General features: G+C 32.9%; 1 protein-coding gene across 9 annotated transcripts in view; it reads left to right on the forward strand.

Annotated features, from left to right (window-relative positions):
• The window catches only part of MBD5 (methyl-CpG binding domain protein 5), a 329,751-nt gene that overhangs the window by 150,825 nt on the left and 155,443 nt on the right, over positions 1-23,483 (forward strand). For 8 of the 9 annotated variants that reach the window (XR_010380573.1, XM_064484760.1, XM_064484759.1 and 5 more), the window contains one exon: positions 9,923-10,070. The gene's annotated coding sequence lies outside the window, so the exon portion shown is untranslated. Of the gene's footprint in view, positions 1-7,113; positions 7,155-9,922; positions 10,071-23,483 lie in introns of all 9 variants that reach the window. The other variant, XM_064484761.1, reaches the window with a different exon arrangement.

Here is a 23,483-nt window from a genome sequence, read left to right on the forward strand (position 1 = left end):
ATCTTCTCCCATTCTTTACAGCCTTTTAGTTTTATTGATAGCTTCCTTTGCTGTTCAAGAGCTTTTTACTTTGATGTAGTCCATTTGTGTTTCTTTTGTTTTCATTGCCTAAGGAGACATATCCAAAAAACTATTGCTAAGACTGACATCAAAGAGCATATTGCCTATATTTTCTTCTAGGAGTTTTGTGGTTTCATGTTTTATGTTTAAGTCTTTAATCCCTTTTGAGTTTATTTGTATATGGTATAAGAAAGCAGTCCAGTTTAATCTTTATTCATATTGCTGTCCAATTTTTCCAACATTGTTTATTGAAGAGGCTGTCTTTTTCCCATTGTATATTCTTGCCTCCTTTATCATAGACTGATTGATCATATGAGGGTGAATTCATTTGTTTGCTCTCTATTCTGTTCCATTTATACTGTTCAATTAATACTGTTTTTGTGCCAGTACCATACTGTTTTGATTACTGTAGCTTTTTCAGGGTTTTTGTTGGGTTTTTTTGGTTCTTTTTTTGGTGTAGTTTGAAGTCAGGAAGCTTGACACCTCCAGCTTTCTTCTTCTTCCTCAGGATTGTTTTGTCTACTCAGAGTCTTATGTGTTTCCATACAAATTTTAGAATTATTTGTTCTAGTTCTTTAAAAAATGCGATAGACATTTTGATAAAGATTACAACGAACCAGTACTGTTCAATGAACCTTAAGTAGTAAGGTCATTTTAACAATATCAATCTTTCCAACCCATGAGCATGATATATCCTTCCATCATTTTGTGTCATCTTTCATCAGAATCTTACAGTTTTCTGAATTCGAGTCTTTTACCTCCTTAGATCTATTCATAGGTTTTTATTCTTTTTGATGCAATTGTAAGCGGGATTGTTTTCTTAATTTCACTTTCTGATCGATAGTTCATTGTTACTGTATAGAAGTGCAACAGATTTCTGTATATTAATTTTGTATCCTGCAGCTTTACTGAATTCATTTGTTAGTTTTAATTGGATTTTGGTGGAGACTTTAGGGTTTTTTCTGTGAAGTATCATGTCATATGCAAACAGTAACTTTTTACTTCTTCCTTTCCAATTTGGATTTTTAATATTTATTTTTCTTGTCCCATTGCTATGGCTAGGACGTCCAATACTATGTTGAATAAAAGTGGCAAGAGTGGGCATCCTTGTCTCATTCCTGATCTTAGAGGAAAAGCTTTCAGCTTTTCACCATTGAGTATGATGTTGGCTGTCGATTTGTCATATATATCCTTTATTGTGTTTTATGTTCCCTCTATACCTGCTTTGTTGAGTTTATATCGTAAGTGGATGTTGGGTTATGACAAAAGCTTTTTCTGCATCTATTGAGATGATCACATGATTTTTATTCTTTAGTTTGTTAATATGATTGCAATGACTGATTTATGATACTGAACCATGCTTATGTCCCTGGGATAAATCCCACTTGATCATGATGGTGTATGATCCTTTTAATGTACTGTTGAATTCAGTTTGCTAATATTTTGTTGAGGATTTTTGTATCTATATTCATCCATGATGTTGGCCTGTTATTTTCTTTTTCTTTTTTTTTTTTTTTTTTTTTGTGGTGTCTTTGTCTGGTTTTGGTATCAGGGCCTCATAGAATGAGTTTGGAAGTGTCATGAACACAGTCTTTTTATCATCTTCTAAAACTGATTATGTCAACATAATAGTCTATATAGCTCAATTTGCTACACATGATTGTGTATATATTATTATACATATTTTTGTGTTGTTTGAGATTTTGTTTCATATATTACTTGGTAATAAAAATATTTTTAAAAAATTACTACCTGTTGAAGGCATTAGTTGTTCATTGCTTTTCAATTTCAACTAAATTTCTAATGTGGATTTTATTTAAGAAGTATAATAAATACTATTTGATCATGGTATCTTTACATGTTATTTTAATAATTTTTTTCATTTCAGAAAAAAAGTAAAGCGATTAAAACAACTTATTTCCAGCTGTAAGCATTAGCCAATTTCTTCATCCTAAATAGGATCTATAGACTGATTTTCATACAAGTCAGTTGCTACCACTATGTTATCTTCACATATATTTACATTACCCATCATCCCTTTCTATCTCCAATGTTTAGAGTGTACTACTTATGAAAGACTGCTGAATTATTTTTTCTAATACTTCTGTTATACCACATTATTTTACACATACTATTCAAGAGATAGCAGGTTTTATAAAATGATTAGGAAGCTCACATTCTACTAAATTACCTAGATCCAATTATATTTTATACTTTATATTATTAAATTTTTAAATAAGAAACTATGATCTTAAAAGGCCAAAACAACAAAAAAGTGTTGTGATTTACCACATAATAAATTGGGATCTGCTTGAATTTATCTCATGGCCACCTACTAGAATCTAGTAATCATTATTGTGTTATATTTCTAAAATGAGATTTAGTTATTATACTTACATTGCTCATTGTGGGTAAAATACATTAATAATAAAAATAATTTAGATAACTAAATAAAACATTGATAATTTGGTAAGAATATTATCCTGTTACAATTTATTTTCTATGAATATTAAAGAAAGTGCATTGGTTTCCTGTTTTATATATTTACATATATATATATATATATGTATATAAAGCTTTTTTATTCTTATAAATTTTCAGTAAATATATGTAAGTTTTCATGTATATATATATGAAGATTATGCAGTTGTAACTTCAGTTAGACTTTCCCAATCCACTGGAGTAAATTGCTTTTTACTCACTGATGTGATCTGCCAGGGGAAGCAGATTTCAGCTGAGCTTAATACATGAATTATCAAGCCAATTTATGTATTCTAGTGAATAATAACTTCAGCTCAAGCCTCCTTGGAACATCAGTATGGGACCCAAATAAATGAACATAGATTTTGCTGGATTTTGCTGTCTCTTTCCTTGTTTCTTTTTCCCTCTATAATTCATTTTCTGCATGTTAAAACATAAGGTGGTTCAAATTCAGACAGATTCTAATATCTTCATTCTTTCATTCTTCTGGTTAAATCTTCATTTTTAAATTTACTCCAGTTTCCAAAAACCATTGTTCACAGTGATCCTATTGTAGTTTTTAGATTGGTTTCTAAATATTCTCTAACTTAATTTGGAATAAAAAGAATTTGGACTTTGAATTCAGAGAAAAGAAATTACCAGATTAACTCTTTATAACTATTTTCAGCATTTAATTAGAATTTTTAATTTTTGTTATGTCATTGAAGTAAGGAAAAACTACAGTCTAAACCAAAGTTAGTCTGTTATTTAATTATTTTCCTATGTTTCTTTACTTATCCATACTAATTATGTGTTTCATGTTTAGATTTTTTTGTGTTTAAATTTTTAAATGTGAAATATCTGAAGAACTTTATTGCTGGTTTGTTTTTGTTTTTGTTTTTGTCTTTAGCTACATCTTATAAGATCAATGTGGGTTATTAACAGTCACAAGGAGGAATATTTCCCTGGTCTAATTCATCTTAGCAGTTTATTTTTAATACTTAAGAAATTGAAGATTCTCTGAAAAAATGAGTTCATTCTTTTTTATAGAAAAAGTTTTAATCACAGCTTTATTGAAATATAATTTATAAGCTATAAAGTTCACAATTTTAACTTGTACAATTCAGTGCTTTTTAGTATATTCACAATGTTGTGTATCCTTCCCACTTATTCTGGAATATTTTCATCACCCCAAAAAGAAATCCTGTACCCATTAATAGTTACTCTTCATTCCCCTTCATTCCCCTGGCAATCATTAATTTTCTTTTTGTCACTATGGATTGGCTATTCTGGACATCTCATATACATAGAATCACACAATATGTGGTATTTTGTGTCTGTCTCCTTTTACTTAGCATAATGCTTTCAAGTTTCATCCATGGTGTAACATGTGTCAGAATTTCATTCCTTATTATGGCCAAATAATACTCCACTGTATGAGTTACTACATTTTGTATACCTATTCATCAACTCATGATAGTTTATTCTTTTTGAATCAGTTATTTTTCTACAATGATAAGAAGCCTAAAATTATCGTTTATTTCTGGGCAGTCTTTGATGTATGTTTTAGGCATCAAAAACCTGTGGGGTTTTTTTTTTTTTTTTTTTTGGTATGTTTATTTCATAGTTGTGATGGATTTAAGCTTACCTTTCAAAACTCTAAGAAGTTCTTAATTCCAACACACCTCTGGCTCCCAAAAGTTTTACATTAAAGTATTGTGTGTACTGTCTAGAAATTAAGAGAAAATGAGAGTTTGGTCATCTGTTGAGGAAATACTCAATTTATCTTTTTTTTCTAAGTAAATATTCACTAGACCCTTCATTTCTTATATCTCTAAGTAAAGGACATCATTATTGATAATAATTTTAAATATTTGTCTTACTTCCATTATCTAATTGCCCAGTGGAGTGTACCTTATTAATATCTCTCATTCACTCTCTCTCTTCTGTTTTCACCACCAGGAACTGAGTTCATTTTTATTCTAGATTATAATGTAGCAGCTTCTTTACATCTATGAGCATCATAATTTACATTTATTAAAGAAGTTATCAAAATGTACTTTAACAGTCTGTATACCTCTTGATCTTGCAGCCACCAGCCTGTAAGCTCCTTGAAAACAAAAAATGTCATTTATCTTTGGCTTTTTTCTACAATAGCTAGCAAAGAATTTCCTCCTCATCTGTTTGCTCAAAGAATAATAAATGAATAAGTAGAGAGGATAAATATTACCACTTTTTCCCTATTCTTTGATACATTGTTTCTCAACATTTTTTAAATAGGTAAATGTTAAAATTTTCAAGAAGGATGTCATAAGTTACAAAAATGTTGGGAACTCATATTGTTAAAATTTGGATCACAGCACAAAGTTTATGAAGATTGCAAATCAAGGGGAATTGGACCTCGGTAGTGAACATTCAGAAAAATATCATTTCTAAATGTGATAAGTTGCAAAAACATAAATATTTAGAAAACTGTTTGCAGCATAAAAATCCTATGAAGCCTGTAAATCTGCTTTCAAAATCAGCTGATTTTAATTTCCAAATAAGAAAATTTTACTCAAGGAAATTTTGCATATGCTCATCACCATATTCATTTCTTAAATTACCATATTCTGTTAAATACTGACTTTTATTAAAGTATTTGAGTCTTCTAAGGGTTCCTTTTGATTAGATAAATGCAACTTATAGATTTGATGACAGTCATCTTAAGGCAGATTTACAGGCTTCATAGGATTTTTATGCTCCTCATTAATTATATGTCACCAAATGTTTCTTTGTGCTTGCTTCTTTAACCAGCAATCTATGTGGCAGTAAATTTGAAAATATAGGGCTGGTAGTTAAACAATTTAAACCTCTATAATAATCACAAACACCATGGTGTCAAGGAAGCCATCCAAGTGATCAGCTGCCTAAGTCTCAGGCCCCTGGGATAGTCATTCAGTCATATGTCTCAAGTGCTCTCAGATCATTCCATTGTAAGGGGAGGAAATACTTAAATAACTATGTGGTTAATTTTTTAAATTACAAATTTGAGCAGATGTTATTACTGCCTTTAACATTCTGAATTCCTTGGAAAATTCTGTGACTGTCTAGATCACACAAACTTCTTCTGTAAAAGGCCAGATAGTAAATATTTTAAGCTTCGCTGGCCGGCAGGTCCTCAACTGCTGTCTAGGTGTGAAAGCAGTCATAGGCAATACCTGAACAAGTGAGCATGACTCTGTGCCAGCTTTATTTAAGGGCAGTGAAATTTGAGTTTCTTATAATTTCCAAGTGTCATGATTTTTTTTCTTTTGATGCTTTGTGAACCATTTAAAATGTAAATACCATTTTTGGCTGGAGGGACATTACAAAAACAGGTGGTAAACTGGTTTGTTTTGCCGGCTGAAGTTTGCCAAAGCCTACTCTAGATGGTTAAATCTACTGGTTGGGAAAATGTGCTGTGGTAGTAAATTCTTAAACTTGTCCAATACCAATTCTATCATGCCATCTCAAAGTGATTTGAGCTTACATCTGATGACAAAAGATGTTCAATTTCTTACCAACAGCTTCTGTGTGACCCCAGTAATGTTGCTTCTTTGTCCCACTTAACAAGTAGCTTACAGAAGTAAATAAAAGGAAATTTCAGCACTGCCTGCTGTGAAACTAATTGTCTTTTGTTAAGATGATGTAGTGTCGTATAATGGAAAGGAAAACCGGGAAAATTGGAAACCAGGCTGTAGCTGGATCTACCACTACTCAAAGTAGTCATGTTTCTCAAACCTCTAAGGCTCCATTTTCTTTCCTGCTCATCTGGAAGAAGTATGAAAAGGTTACATTTAGGAGTATATATGAAATCACTGGTAGAGTGAAAAATGTAATACAAACATTGCCATTGGGGTGGTAGTAGCACTTTACTGTTTACTCTTATTTATGATTTCTTGCAGGGTTCCCTGTATATGCTGATATATTCCTCTTGAAGATTAAGTATAGATTAAGGATTGCACATAAACTTTCCTCAGACATTCTGCCTTCATACTCTCTCTTATAAGCTACTCTTCTCTCCTTACTGTATAGATCTAAGATGTACATTTTAAATTATATTCCACATATTCTTTCTTATTCCTTTATGAGGGCAGAGACTGTTTCTCATCCCTGCTGTATCTCCAGTACCCAAAACAATATCTAGAATATATGTGTTTCTCATAAATAGTTTGAGTGAATCAGTGATACAAATAATCCCGAATGTTTGCTTACCATTCATTATCAAAAGAAATATAGAAAGCTCCTTATAAACAAAAATTTTTAACGATATAAAATACGTAGGATTAAAAAGGAAATCTACTTTATGCAACTTTACTAAAGTGCAGTTCTCTACATAGAGAAGAAAAACAGAATTTGGGAAGCTTATTTAAAAACGTCATTTGCCTGAGAAGATACTAGAGTATCTCATGAAATTGACAGGTGGGAAGAAAAGGAACCAGGGGAACTCTGGGGCCTTCAGCTTTCTCTAGAGTAAAGCCACTGATGGGGGCTCCCACTTGAGGGTCCAAATTTCAAGCTATTTTACAAGTTCTTTTTTTCGAATTTCAAGCTTTTTTTTTTTTTTTCCAGAAGCAAAAGAAATCTTTATTCGTTAATCAAAGAGTCAACAGGTGAGAGATTACATGCTAGAGCATAACGCTTCTCCCAGACCTGGGGCAGGGCAGCTTTATCGGGCTTGGGTCAGGCGGGAAGGGGCGGGCCCAGCTGAGCTGCTCAGGTTCCAGAATGCGGTGCTGGGCGCAGCCTCTCTGCACACGCCCGTCACCGCCATCTTGGGTTGAGGTGCGCGCGCAGCCTTCTGCACTCTGCCAGTGAGCCCTGCCATTTCACACCAGGACCTCTCATTTGAAGTGCCAGGTTGGAGGCCTGTGTACGCAGCACCCTGTGAGCAAGTGAAAATGATTCCTCCTGTGTGGAGGGAGGGCCGCAAGCCTCGTGAGCCCTCTCCCTGGTGTTTGATTTTTGTTCAGTGACTGGCTCCAGCCGGGTGATGAGTAAACAGGGCTGGGTTCCTGGTGCGGGTTCAGGAACAGACCACCACAAAAATCTCATTGGCATACCACAATAACCTTTTAATTATTGCTCAGAAGTCTGCAGGTAAGCAGGAGTAGGTGTCATCCAGACTGGGCTCAGCTGGACGTGGTTCCACGTGTAGGGTGGGTCTGCGTCTGTGCCACGTGTCTCTCATCTTCCTTGGACCTACAGCTATCTGAAGCACTTGTTCCTCAGAGTAAAAGTCAAGACAGCAAGGAATACTATATGTGAAGAGCTTAAAATAATGCCTGGCACACAGTAAATGCTCAGTAGATGTTTATTACTAGGCATACTGTTATGCAGAAACAAAAGTTCAGTATTGTGTATCTGTGGCGTAAAGTAGATATTTGGCAAATGTGTCACTTCATTGGAATTAAACAGGCTTTAATTAAAAACTAGTCTCTAATTTTTTAACTGGAGATTAGATGAACAAGACTATACATCTTTCGGACTGGCTAGCTGACTTCGGGGAGAGTCAGAGTGGTTACTGCCTCAATTATTTAACTGTTAGTAAAATCATAGAACTATTAAAGATTGAGTTCTGCCCTCTGATTTTACAGGTAGTGAATTGGGCCGAGAATGGTGAGATTACTAAATCAAAGAGAAAGCGGTAGATGGATGGAAGGAAGATGGATGGATAAATGATAAATAAGTGGTTAAGTAGAAAATGGGAATGCAGGGAAGCACTTGGATCTCTAGAATTCCATTTGAGAACCCTTCCCACTATGTTACATAGCCCAGGTGTTGTTTCTTGTAGTTTTATCTAAATGCTGTTTATCATATTTTTTCTTTCAGTGAACTATAAAAGAGGAAAAAATTTTAAGAAGCTTTTAAAATAATTTTTAACTATTCCTTCAATTGAGAAGAATTCTATTATTATATGATAGGATTTACTTACAATATAACAAACAAATGAACAAAAAACTAATCCTTACAGAAGCCTTCACTTATCCACTTAACTAATATTTATTTAGTACTTATTATTTATTAGGCACTGGGCATACAGCAGGAAAACAAACTGGTCTTGAGAACATAGATAGGAGAGACAGGCAGTAAACAAAGAAATATGTAGTGTATTCTACAATCCCTGATCTGCAGTTCCAAAATTTAGAAACTGAAAGTTTCTGCAAGTAATATAATGGTAAAACCTGACCTAATCTTAACTTATTTAGTAGTAAAAGTGATATGAGCTATTTTAAAAATACCACATAGAATGAATATATGTTTGGCTATAGAGATATTAACATATTTTATTTCAGAGTGCTGTCCCAGACCTCTCAGATTGCGGGGAAGGGTGCCTATTACATAATTACTGTACATTTACCATATTACCTTTAAAAACTCAAGTAATAGTTAATTCCAAAACACCTCTGCCCCCCACCAGGGATTGTGTTAGTCTGTATAGTACCTAGAAATTATAAATATAAATGGAAATTAAGCACATATGGATATAGAAAATCAGGAACATTAGGGAGAGGGGTGAGTGCTGGAAGGTAGGAAGTTTGTTTAGGAAGGCGCCCAGTCATCTACGGGAAGATAAAGCCTTTGGATTTTATCATACATGTTAATGGGATCTCTTTGAAGGGTTTTGACCAAGAGAGTGTCTAAAATCCAATTTTCTTTTCAAAAATATTACTTTGTTGCTCTTTGGATAATAAAAATATCACTCTTTGGCTATGTGGGTAATAGATTGTTACAGTAGGAAGGATTGGGAGAAATAAATTATCATAACGATGAAATTCATAAATTTAGCAGTGACTGGTCATTTTTAATAAAATAATATCTTAGTTATACTTTAAAAAATAAATATACTTTAATAAAATATCAAAGCACTGAGCAAATGCTGTGCTTTGAATTAATCTAAGTATTATTTAACCATAAACACCACATTGTTTCTTTCTAGTCTTTTTCTCTAAGCAATAGGGCTGAGAGATTAGCTTGGTCATGATAATGCTATTCCCAAACTCCCTCCTTCCTCCAAAGAGTCTTCTCTTCTACCTGCTGGGAGACAACTAGAGGAAGGAGCCCTAAACTTGGACTAATAAGAACTAGTTTCTTATGCTGGCTCTGTCACCATTTGGTTATAACACTGGTTGAGTTGTTTAACCTGTATGGATTTTAGCTTCCTATGGTACAAAATATGGGGACTGAATCATCTGATTGGTATAGTTCTTTCTTATCTGGAGTCGTAAATTTACCAAGTCCTGTGTGTGAGACTAACATTCTGTGATTCTCAATGAGACCAAGAATCTCAAAATGTCCTTGAATATAAATCTAAAGAAATATAGAATAACTAGCTATCTGTTCAAAATTGGTAAATTTACCCTTATTTCCTTTTTAACAGGACCAAGGGAATAAATACCGAAAGTCAAGAGCACAGAATCTTTTCCTTCATCAATCCACAGAACCCTGACACTTTTCTAATTCCATCAAACATAGAGGAATGACCACCTTGGCAGATGGCCACAGAGGATGTCAACAATTTTTTGGAGGCAAGCAATGAAATATTTGTGCTATGAGTTTTTTATTATTAAGTATGTGGAAACAAGTAGAATTATCATATGTTTTAATGAAAAAATAAAAAGCATTCTTTAACACAGCAATTTATACAGGCATTACTATTTCTCCTCTTTTTCTTTCTTCTGAGCACTGTTGCATGTCAGAAATTACATTAAGCTACTTTTGCTCCTATCTGGAGTACTACATAGTATAGAATCCCTAAATACAAAATAAAAATTGAAATAACAGAAATTAAATACCCATGTTTGAAAACAGGGTTCTTTGCATCTATCTTGGACATGTATGTCATATAACTACAAATACTGAATAGTTTTGGAAGTTAGAATTATTGTCTGTCTATTTTAAAATTGTCCATACCATACATGAATTTTTTTTGTTTAATTCCTAAACTTTTTCCTCGCTTATTTTAAACAACTATTCTAAAGTGCTGTAAAATCTTGGAATATGATGACATCCCTTTACATATCTAACAGCTTTATATTTTGTGAGAATTCTACATCACAAGATCCCTCTGAAATTTTAGTTACTTTCACAGAAGCTGTTAGTACTCCTGGAAAAATAGTTGGCCAAGGATTGTGGGCAACAGTGCCATCTTCAAAATTGAAATTAATTACATTACCCTTTAAAGAGAGTTTGCTTGGAAGGAAGTTGTCTACATTATAAAGAAAAATAATAATAAATATAAGGAATCTGCCTTCTCCACTTTCATGAAAAATGAAGGTTTAAGTAGATGAATATAAAATGAAATACAAGCAAACTCATAAAAACTTAAGTAGAATGCACTAAAATTGAATTTTTCAAAGCATTTTACATGAACAAAGAAACTCTAGATATGTTCAGAATTTTTAATTTAGTGTTAATTCAACTCATAAGCCTAAGGTCATTCAGCAAATGAGTCTGCTTTTTAAGTTGTACATAAAGGGACACTTTCTAAGTAAAGGAGGCCATAAATGTTTAAAAAGCCCAGTGTAGAGCTTCTGAGTTTTCTTTCAGTAACTAGAGTCAAAATTAATTCTTGCTTTTCTGTTGGGGAAAATTTCATCTAATTATACTCAAATTATTCTGCAACTTTTTGGACAGCAAATCCTGATCACTAAAGAAAAGAAAAAGCAGCTGTGTTGCCCTTTCCTCATAGTTAGAAGAATAGCATTGTTATGCAGTCACTAGGCTTTATAGAACAGTAAGTGGCTTTCCACTGGCTGCCTCCTGGCAGAGACACACCTAAACCTTTCTGAACTGCTGATAATGTATGCCTTCTGTTTTTAAGGATCTCCAAAGAAATATATTTCATTGCTTCCTTCAGTAAACCAACATAGTGTAATGGATTGTAGGAGCAGGGATTTCTTTCTTAACCCTTTTATCACGTGACTGTTTCTAAAACTTCTTTTCTCAGAATTACACTTTAATCGTAATTTAAATCTTTGCTTGATATAATCCACTTAACTATTTAAGGAAACAGTTAAAATTTATCATTGCTAAATTAATGGAAATAGTTCCCATAAACATTGCTTCTCCATAAGAAACCTATTGTCAAATTTCTCTCTCCAATATTTCCTTTTTTAACTCACCCACATGTCATCTCTTATCTGATCTTAAGTTGAATAACCTTGACCATAGCAACATATCCTTTGTCAGGGATGGCTGTAATTTATATTTCTTCCGCATTATATTAAGAACCAGCCCTTTGTCCTCTTTGAATTGCATTCTGTTTATGACTATGTCATTAGTAAGCCATAGATATTTATAATTCTAATCAAAAGTGCTGAATATTTCATTTATTTCCCATATTTTAAGCTTGATTAGCAAATTATGATTTTAAAATTTTTAAGTAGTTAGAAAGGCGATTAGCTGATATGACTTATAAGCTTGCTATACAAGAACACAAATTCATAGAACAGGTTAAGACTGATTAACCACAGCTGTGCCGCACCCCCCAGCTGTGTGACCTTGAGCAAATCTCTTTGACCTCCGATTTGTACGTCTTTAAAATTTGGTACTAATAATATAATCATAAAGATTAAATGGGATGGATAATATAAGTAAAAAGCTTAACTACTTGGCACTTGCAGAGCACATAATTCAATAAATAGGTGATGCAGTTATTCTACTTTTTGAAAAATGCATGAAAACAAGTCTCCTCATAGTAGTCAGCTCAACTCTTGCAAAGGCGGTAATGAATTTGTTCTTTATACTCATGTCAAATTTCTTTTACATCATGTTTGTTGTATTGCTACTAAATTTTGTTCACATTGAAGTTTCGCAATGAGCAGTTTAAAGTTTATATGTTTAAACATGTAAAAGTGCAGTTTATCCAGAAACCACTGTTAAAAAACATAGTTGTTAAAAATATGGTTGTTAACCTTTTAGTGTCATGAAAACTATTTATATAACAAATTTTGCAAAAAAAATTTTATTCGGGTATTCATAGACTCACTGCCTGTTCTAGAATTTTAACTTTATATCAACCACTATGATTTGGAGAAATATCCCATGTGCAAGGCAGAATAATTTGAAGAATTTTCTTTGGATTAAATATCTTTTGTGTATACATTGATCATATGTTTATTTAGTCTGAGAAATTGATTTGATATTTCACTAGAAAAATAAAAGGAAACAGGAGGTGTGAGTCTCTGTTTTAGTTTCCTAGGTCTACTGTAACATATTACCACAAATTAGGTGGTTTAAATTAACAAAAATTTATTCTCTCACAGTTCTTGAGACTAAAAGTCCAAAATCAAGTTGTCTACAGGACCATCCTCTTTTAAAGGCATTTGGGAGAATCTGCTATATGCCTTTTTCTTAGCTTCTGGTGTTGGCAATGTTCTTGGCATGCACTGGTTTATAGTCTTATAACTCCACTCTCTGCCTCGCTCATCACATGCTTTTCTCCTGTGTGTCTATGTCTCTTCTCCTCTTATAAGGATAAGGACAGAGTCATGTCAGATTAGGGCCCATTGTAATTCAGCATGACTTCATCTCAACTTGATTACCACTGCGAAGAGCCTATTTCCAAATAAGGTCACATTCATTGGTGTTGAGGATTAAGATTTGAACATATCTTTTTGGGGGAATACAATTCAACTAATAACACTGTTAAATATATGTATATATATTTTTTTAACTGAAAATAAAGTTAGGGAAGAAAAATTGATTTTTAGAAACAGAATTTTTTTCTCCTAGGAAAGAGGCTTTTCCACTTGTGTAACTGCATGTTTTACTTATAATGATTTCGCAGCATCGTTTCTTGAACACAATTTCTAATTTCCCCCATCTATTCTACAGGTCTATTTTTTTAAATTATGGAACAATAGTTATTATTTTATTGGTTTACTTGAGATCAGAGTTTAAGTAATAGTGTTACAGTTTTATGATCAAAGGAATGTGTCTATATTACATGTATCAACAAATGAAATGTCCTAAAGACTTTAGAGATGGTATAGCATTTGCATTTATAATTGTACTGATAGTTGTACTTTGTAAACAAACTGACTCAGTCTTTCCTTTGCTATACTTGATTCAGGATCAGGATCACTTTTTATTTTCATGAGTAAGAAATTTGATTTAAATTAAGGAAAATTGATGACCTTTCAAAATGAACATAGCCACTATATATTTTTAACATTAATTCAACTGCTTATTCTAGTGAAGTCTTTCTGACATACTTGGTATGCGGTGTACAATCATCAGTATCTTTTTATCATAGCTTTTTTGTGGCCATATCCCATATATTTAGACAACTGTCACAGGTTTTTCATGTAATAAAACTTATACAGGGAATACACTCTTATTTCACCACTTCAGTAAAAGGATTTTATATGTATTTTCTTCTCTTGGAGCTTCTGAAAGAGAACGGAGGTAAAGCATTATAAAATCCTATTGTTGGGTCCTTATGTTTTTCCATTCTTGCTTGAAGCACATAAAATTTCCAAAACATACTTCTCTTGCAGGTATAACCTGCTTCAATTTATTCTTTGCACATAATAGGCACTCAATAAATGTTTATGAAGTTAGTGAAGAAAATTGTAATTAGCCCCTTTGCTTGTAGACAGCATTCAGAAGGAGTGTTATTGGAAGGGAAGTTAATTCTGAAGCAAACTCAGTTATACACCTTTCTTGCTGAATATTTTCCTTGAATGTGGTATAAAAGGTAAACAGAGGTAGAAACTAGAGAATTTGCAATGCTGAAAGCTGGAGATATGTTCTGTATTTCCCAGAACTCAAGCCTAAACGACTTAAGGCTTTGGTTTATATTTTTATCTCATTTTCCGAAAGAATGTTGAAACTGGGAAAAAAACAAAATACATGGTTAAATGAACAGCTGAGTATGTATTTAAGGAGTGGGATCGGATTTTCTAAACTGCATCGAATTAGTAGAGTGGTAATTCTCTACCCTGACTATGCTTCAGCATAACCTGGGCGCTTTTTAAAAACATGTTTTGGTCCTATCTCTACTGGTTAATCTTGATTCTACCAATTGCTAGCTGCATGACTTTGAACATTATTTAGTTCACAGAATCAGATTCTCTGTAAGTGAACATGATATAAGAATACTAGACTTTTGGATGAGAATATACCTCACAAAAATTGGGAATAAAAATATTTACTTTGAGATGCACTAATATGATTAGGAAAACTTACAAACTAATTAGGAACTGAAAAATAAAGGATTTGAGGAGATAAATAAGCAAATGAAATAGTAAAGACTTTATAGTATGAAGAGCATCAGTAATAGTGAAATAAACACCCTGTATCTCTGGTAAAAATACCTGGTTAAAATGTAAGAAAATTGTACTTTTGCCCTCAGATGTCTATATTCCAAGGCTCAGGGTACATCTGAAACTGGAATGGACTGATTTCTTAGGTGGAGGATTTAACATCAATGGAGAATTCCAAGGGAGATTGAATAACCCTTTGCTAGGAGTGTGACGGTAGTAGTTATGGTGACGATTAGAGATGGGATAGGGGTGACTTATGGAATTCTTACAGAATGGAAAACTGCTAAGGTCCTTTCCAACTCTAATATGTCATATTTGTGGAGAAAAGGGAACCCCCTTGTACACTGTTGGTGGGAATATAAATTGGTTCAGCCGCGATGGAAAACAGTATGCAGGTTTCCTTTGCTGTGCAAAAGCTTTTAAGTTTAATTAGGTCCCATTTGTTTTTGTTCTTATCTGATTACTGTGGCTAGAACTTTCCATACTGTGTTAAATAGCAGTGGCAAGAGTGCATCCTTGTCTTGTTGCTGAATTTAGAGGAAAGGCTTTCAGGTTTTCATCATTAAGTATGATCTTAGCTGTGGGTTTGTCATAAATGGCCTTTATTATGTTGAGATACGTTCCCTTTGTACTCACTTTGATGAGAGTTTTTATCATGAATGGATGTTGAATTTTGTCAAATGCTTTTTCTGTGTCTATTGAGACGACCATGTGATTTTTATTCGTCCTTTTATTAATGTGGTTTATCACATTGATTGATTTGTAAATACTGAGCCATCCTTGTGTCCCTGGAATAAATCCTACTTGATCATGATGTATAGTCCTTTTTATATATTGTTTGATTCAGTTTGCTAGTATTTTGTTTACATCTATATTCATCAAAGATATTGGCCTGTTACCCTCTTTTTTGTAGTGTCTTTATCTAGTTTTGGTATCAGGAGAATGGTGCCTTCGTAGAATGAATTTGGGAGTGTTCTCTCTTCTTCAGTCTTTTAAAATTGTTTAAGAAGGATAGTTGTTAGCTCTTCATTATATTTTGGTAAAATTCCCTTTGAAGCTGTCTAGTCCTGAACTTTTGTTTGCTGGGAATTTTCTTGTTTTTTTTTTTTTTTTTAAATTACAAATTCAATTTAACACGTGATCCGTCTGTTCAAATTGTCTGTTTCTTCTTGATTCAGTCTTGGCAGGTTGTATGTTTCTAGAAATTTGTCCATTTCCTCTAGGTGGTTCAATTTGTTGAAGAAAAAGTGTCATCTTGATTCAGGATCTTTGGGGAGAAACTTCTTAAACTGTATACAATATGCAATATACTGTATCTCGAATTGCTCTTCTAAAGGGTAAGACTCAGATCTTTACATTAATTACCGTCATTGTTCCTTGTCTGCATGCTTCTTTACTGAGCATGCAACTGATAAACTTGCTTTTGATGCAGCTATTGCTTGTTAATAGCTAGAATCTTGGTGGGGAGAGGGCAGTTTCCTGGAAGAAAAACTGCTGAGGATAGGGAAGAAGCATCCATAAAAGAGAAGTCTGAGCGTGATGGGTCTTGTAAGACAGGACTTGATTGATTCTGGATCCCCAGAGGGAATGAAGGGAAAGGAATTCCTAGACGAAACTCTACAGTTCTACAGACTATAAAGAACCAAAATAAAAACAGTAATAATTGTTTTCTCTTTTCTGCTGTATCTATCAAAAGCAATTTAAGAATTAAAAAGAAAGTTCATAAGTAAAATTTTGCTACCTTCATTTAGTAAATTTCTCTTGTCTAGAATTTTACTGCTTTTTGTTTTACTAAATTACTCCCTTATTTTGAAATGTTTTTAACTCCATAATATAATTCAACATGTAATAATTGTCAGAGAGTGAGGAGAGGGACCACAGAAATGAATACATTGGTTCAAACAGTCAGCTAGTTACTTACTGGTGGAGTTCTACAGAAGTAATTTATTTGTGTCAGGTTTTGCTTTTGATTTATAAAAGCAATGCATAACTAAGAGTTTTTAAAATGAGGAACAAAATAATACAGACAAATGTAAACTAAAAAATACAACTTGAAACCACCCTGTTTCTACTTCCCACTAGTAACATCTGTTAACTTTTTTAATGTAACATTTTAGAAATCTATCCTTATTCAAGTGCATGTATGCACATATATGTGATGTGCACGTATGCATACACACTTATACATGTGTATACTTTTATATGCCTTCTCTTTTTTTTACATTAACACAGGAGATCCACTGTTCTTTGCTAGTGGCCTTTCTGCTATTTGCCTTCATGTTACTGATTTCTAAGAGCTCTTTGTATACTAATAAAATGTGCCTTTTTTCATGCATTTCAAATGTTTAATTTAATTTGAGGTTTAGTTTTACCCTTCAACTCAATTTATGGTAGTGTCATTTTCCCATACTGAAATTTTTGATTTTGGTTTTGTCAAATTATCATTCTTTTCTGTTGTGACTTATGAAAATTATGTCCAAGATTTTAAAATATATAACACCATTCTTTCTTCCCTACACTTATGAGTTAATTTTTGTTAAGGTACTTTGTTTTATTCTACAAGTTTTAGATTCACAACAAAATTGAGAGGAAAGCACAGAGATTTCCCATAGACACCTTGCCCCCAAACAACATGGCCTCCCCCATTATCAATATCCTGAACCCAGTGGTACATTTGTTACAATTGATACATGTACATTGACACATCCTTATCACCTAGAGTCTACAATTCACATTAGGGTTCACTATTGATGTTGTATATTTTATAGGTTTAGACAAATATGTAGTGGCAGGTATCTACCATCATGGTATCATACATAGTATTTCACTGCCTTAAAAATTTTCTGTATTCTACCTATTCATCCACTGCCCCCAATTTTTTTAACAAAAAATTTTTATGTTTAAATCTTTAAGTTATGTGAAATTTTTATCATGTCCCAGCAGCTCTTATTGAATAATGTTGTCTTAAAATGTCACCTTTATCATATATTAAAATCTTACATATATTATAGTGTATTTCAGGACTCTCATACATTTTCTATTTGTTTGTTTCTTTTCTAGAATTAAACTCTTTAATTACTGTATCTTTACAATGTTTTTAATATCTGGAAGGACTAGTTCCCTCTTTACCTTTCTTTTTTTCCAAGTATTCCTAGTTAATGACATGCTTTTACCCATATGAACTTTGATATCATCTTTCAAGCTCTCAAAATTTTAAAATCCTATTGATATTTTAACTGGAATGATATTAAAATAATTTATTAATTTAAGCAGAATCACCAATCTTAGAATATTGATTATATCTATTCTGAAAACAAATTACATGTCTTGCAGATATCTGGATTTGTTTATTCTGAGTTGTTTATTTTTCTTGTGTTTCTCATATTAAATGGGTTTGTTTCTAGTTTTTAAGTTTTAACTGGGATGACTTGTAAGAAGAATCATTGATTTCCATATACTAATTATATAACGAGCTACCTTTCTACATTCTTTTCTTCTTAGTTTTTCCATTGACTTTCTTGGGTTTTTCGGTATACATGCATGTCATCATAGAAATTAGGATATAATTGCCTCCTCCTTTTATTTTTTCTGGTTTATTGAGATACATTTGACAAATAAATTGTGTAAGTTGAAGGTGTACAGTGTGGTGGTTTGATATATGTATATATTTGCAAATGGTTACCACAATGTTAGTCAACACATCCGTCACCTCAAATAGCTACTGTGTGTATGGGTAGCAGAGGAGCTGTTAAGATCTGTTTTCTTAACAGCTTTCAGGTATACAATAGAGTATTATTAACTCTAGTCAACCATGCTATACCTCAGACCCCTAGAACTTATTCTTATTCTTCTAATTGGAAGTTTGTATGCATTTCCCCAACCTAAACCTCCCTTCACACCTAGCAACCACCAATTTTCTCTGTATCTACGAGTTTAGGTTTTTGGGGTTTTTTTTTTTTTTTTTTTAAGATTGCATATATACCTGAGGTCATACAGTATTTGTCTTTCTCTGTGTGACATTTCACTTAACATAGGGTTCATCCATGTTGTCACAAATGGCAAAATTTCCTTCTTTATTACAGGTGAATAATATTACATTTATTTATATATTTCATATTTTCTTTATCCATTCATTCACTGGCAGACACATTGTTTCCATGTCTGTGGCTATTGTAAACAATGCTGCAGTGAACATGGAAATGCAAATATCTCTTTGAGATACTGATTTCATTTTCTTCAGCTATATATCCAGAATTGAGGTTGCTGGATCATATGCTAGTTCTATTTTTAATTTTTGGTTCTAAATTGAAGATAAGAGGAGTAAATTCAAGATTTTCAAGACAGTGTTTTCTTTTGAAAAGGTTCACAAAGAAAAGCTGTAAATAATGGTATGTTAAATTCTCCCCGATACACCTTTTTTAAAACCATGTTAAAGAACAGTAGGGGAATATGAGTAGGTATAGTACTTGTTTTTTTAAAATAAAAATATATATCATATGAGAACAAATTATTAACAGTGTATTTTCCTTAGGGTTATGTGGAGGTGGGGTGGGGGACTATAACTTTTTACTTTTACACTTCCATATCATTTGAGTTTTTTTCCAAGGTGAGTATCTGGGGTTTTGTAACCAGGAAAAAAAAAAAAAAGAGGCTTTTTAAAGAAATAAATGAAGGATAGATACGCCTGAAAGAAAAAAAATAAAATTTAACCTTTATGTCTTATTATTATAGTGAACTGCATACCCTAACATCTCATGGTAAACAACTAAAATTGATGTGCTAGATATAAAATAGTGTTTGTATGCAACTATGAAATGGAAAGATAGTGTGAAAGATGGTGATGGTTTGTTTAGCCTAAGAGGTTAAAACAAACAACAAAAAAACCTAGGTAAAAGTGCAATTCAGAGAGAAACAGCCTAGAATATTTGTTGAACCTGGTAAATCCTGGGCTAGGGTTTTCATGTACTCGTTACTTGTTGAAAGAGGAACAGAAGACAATCAAAATCCAGGTTCTTCTTTGATGGAGAGTTTAAACATAAAGTCCCCTCAGCATAGACTTCCAGATATCTGCACCTTCATTGTAAGAGTGCATAATAAAATCAGCCTGTCACCTTTCACAGCACTGCAAGAAAAACTGATTGCTTTAAATCTTAGTACTGAATACAACTAAAAGACTGTCTCCCTGATCACTTGTAACCACAGATTGGTCTTGTGGGTTTGCTGCTGAAGTTCACACTATAGGTGATACAAAAAAGGAAATTAAAGCAAGAATTTACAGTGGTCTCAAGTTTAAAATTCCCTAAATAAGTTTGCTGGTAGAAGCAAATATAAATCCTCTATGAAAGAATCTACCTTCAACATAAGACTCAAAAATTTCCCACATGTAAAATTTAAAAATATGAGTTTATAATCAAAAATGGCATAATAACGTATCATGAAAGAGTATCAAAAACAATATTCGAGTGAATAAGATTTACAAACATTTCAGATTTTAAAATTATCAAAAGTGTAAAACAAATCTGTTTAATAAAGAAAAAGAAGGGATTAAAGTAATGAAAGAAGAATAATAAGATGGGGAGACTTGACCTACCAGATATGGAGATTTGTTATAAGCTTAAGTAATTAATACAGCATTATACCAGTGCAAAGATACATGGATTGGCCAGTGAAACAAAATAGCCCAGAAATATCTATGTGGGTGGAAACTTAGTATATAACAGAGCTAGTGTTACAATAAGGGCTGACTTTTCAAAAACTGGTATTGGGCTCTTTGATTATTCACTAAGGGAAAGCAAAACAGAAAAATTAGCAAAAGATTTCTTATATTTTAATCTGATTTCCCTTCCAAATGATCCTTTATTTCTGATCCATTTACCTGTCTATCCATCTGCCCACTTTTCTAAGAGGGCAAAATCTACTATTGTGTATTCCTCAGTTATTGTTTTGGAAAAAAAATATTTAAGGAGAAAATATAAATGGTTATACTGAAAAAGTTACCTCTGAGCTCACTCAATCCCATGTCTGTGTCTACCCCCAGCCACTCCATTTTTCCCTTCTCTCAACTTCTGACCTTTGTCACAGTCATTACATTACATTCATTCTTCTTCTGTAGTATCAAGTAGATAGTACATTATCTACTTGAGAGTTACTGTTGATAGTTTTCCCCAGACATGATTCACATAAACCTATGTCATTTTTGTGCTGATAAATATTTTTAAATTGTGCCTTTTTTAAACTCTGTATCTTTTTGGACAGTATTACTAGATACCTCACTCTTTTGCTCCCTGCCACTCTTACCATCTGAATCAGTGGTTCTCAACCAAGGGCAGTGTTTCCCTCTAACAGATCATTTGGCAATGTCTGGTGACATTTTGGGTTGTTAATGAGTACAATATGATACGAGGCCAGGGATGCTGCTATACATCCAACAATGTACTGGACAGCCTCCCATAACGAAAAATCATCTGACCCAAAAGTAAATAGTGCCACAGCTGAGAAGCCCTGCCCTGTACAACTGCCTGTCTAGCTAGTTCTTATCATTCTTGTCTTCTTTCTATTTTGGTTCTTCTGGAAGTACCTGCCCTTATAGACTGTTTTCCTAATGTAATAAACAGTATGTTCTGAATTCTGCTGTCACAACTAATATTTAGTCATAAAATATACCTTTTTTTCACTTGGTGCCACAAAATAGTACAGAAGGTAGAGAACAGAGAGGCAGAGGTAGGTTTGAATGAAGATAACTAGGGCTTTCCTGCTCTCCTGTATCAGTGTTTTTCCCCCTAATAGGTTATGAAATTTAGGCAAGTTAATGAAATACAAATAGTGATCCTGCATCGTTTTTCATTCCCAGACAGTATGGAAAAGAAACATTTAATAGGTGGCTTAGTTATGTGTGCCAGTCATTATACTACATTGGTGCTTTCAGAGATTTAGCTCATTACTTCTCAAAACAACTCTAAGAGAAATGTTATTATTCTTAATTTACAAAAGAGAAAACTGGGACTTAGAAAAAGTAAACACCCCAGTTTCCCACAGAAATTGGAATTTGATCCGAAGCTTTCTAATTCCAGTTTACTGTTCTTTCTGCTATCCCACTTGACCATTTTATACTTTTATTACTTGCAGCATGCCTGTTTTATCTACTTCTCTTTTAAGGCTTTATTTTGTTGCCAGAAAAATAAACTGTTTGAAAAATAGTTTGGCTTTAAAAAAAATAAGTCCTCTTTTCTTGTTTTCCTTCATTTTAAAAAATACTTTATTTTTTTGAGTAGTTTTACTTTCACAATAAAATTAAGAGGAAGGTACAGAGATTTTCCATGTCCCCTGACTCCACATATCAATAGCCTCCCACGTTATCAGTATCACTAGCCAGAATGGTACATTTATTTCCAAGAATGAACCTACATTGACACACCATAATCACCCAAAGTCCGTAGTCTACCTTAGGCTCCACTCCTGGCGCTATACATTCTATGGGTGGGTTTGACAAAAGTATAATGACATATATCCATCACTATAATACCATACTTGGTATTTTCACTGCCCTAAAATTTTTTTCCTATGTGCTCTGCCTATTCTAATAGTGTAGTGCTATCTCGGTTTTTGTTTTGTTTTGTCTTGTTTTGTTTGCATTTCCCCTTTCCTTCATTTTACCCTGCCATAATTCAGGGTGCCTAGTACAGTGCTATGAGTACAAAAAAAATGCTTAATAAATATTCTTTTAAGCAAAAAAAAAGTAGGGGGCAGATGGGTGTGTAAAGGAAAGGTAGGAATGCCTGCCTGCTTTGAAACAATGTAAGAAACCTGCCAGAGCAGTTATTTCAAAACAGAGAAGGCTGGGTTTGCATTATAAATTATGACTTTGTTTATATTTCCTTTTGACTCAAGAAATGCTGTACTTCAGAAACTCTTACTGTTTGATGTATGTGAATCATTATTTTTACTGATTTGTATCTTCTTGTTACAATGAGATTGTCATGATGAGTAAAGAAAGGCAAGACCTCCCATGCATTATGAACTTCCTTTTGACTCATCATTCTTGTTATCATCAAAATAAAAAATGATTGGTCTTCATTTTTCGTAATATTTTTGGTTTGTATGACCGTTTTGATGAAAACAACAAAAGTCATTTGAAAATATTTAGTATCTATTCATAATATTGAAAAAAGTTTTTAGTAGCTTACTATACCTAATAAGCTAGAGGTAGAATTGTCTGTATTGATTTAAAGCATACATTTTACATACTTCTATTCAATTTAAAGTATCTGTTAGTCACGGTTTTTTTAAGGGTTATGGTCATTTTTCAGAGTTATTATTTCCTAATTTTGCTAGTGAGTGCCAAGTTCTGCATGTTTAACTTAAAACTTAGTAAGTGTAAAAACATTTCAAAGGTAATATTTTTTAAATGTATACATATTCAACAATTAATGCAAATATTGATTTCTCCTAACATCTCACTTATAAATGTCAAAAATAAGATCATTTTGAGAGGGGAAATAAGTAATCATAACCTTTGCAACTCCTCCCTTGCTTTCATCAGTAGGAAATCAGAGACAAAGTAATAAGTATACTAGAGAAATGAATATATTTTAGAGGTTGTGTGAATGGTCTTACTGGAAAATGATTCTCAACTAAGTGTGATCATTTTTGTTCCCCCTCACCCATGACTGA

This window comes from Camelus dromedarius, chromosome 4 (genome assembly GCF_036321535.1).
Source record: "Camelus dromedarius isolate mCamDro1 chromosome 4, mCamDro1.pat, whole genome shotgun sequence".
Classification (NCBI taxonomy): Eukaryota; Metazoa; Chordata; class Mammalia; order Artiodactyla; family Camelidae; genus Camelus; species Camelus dromedarius.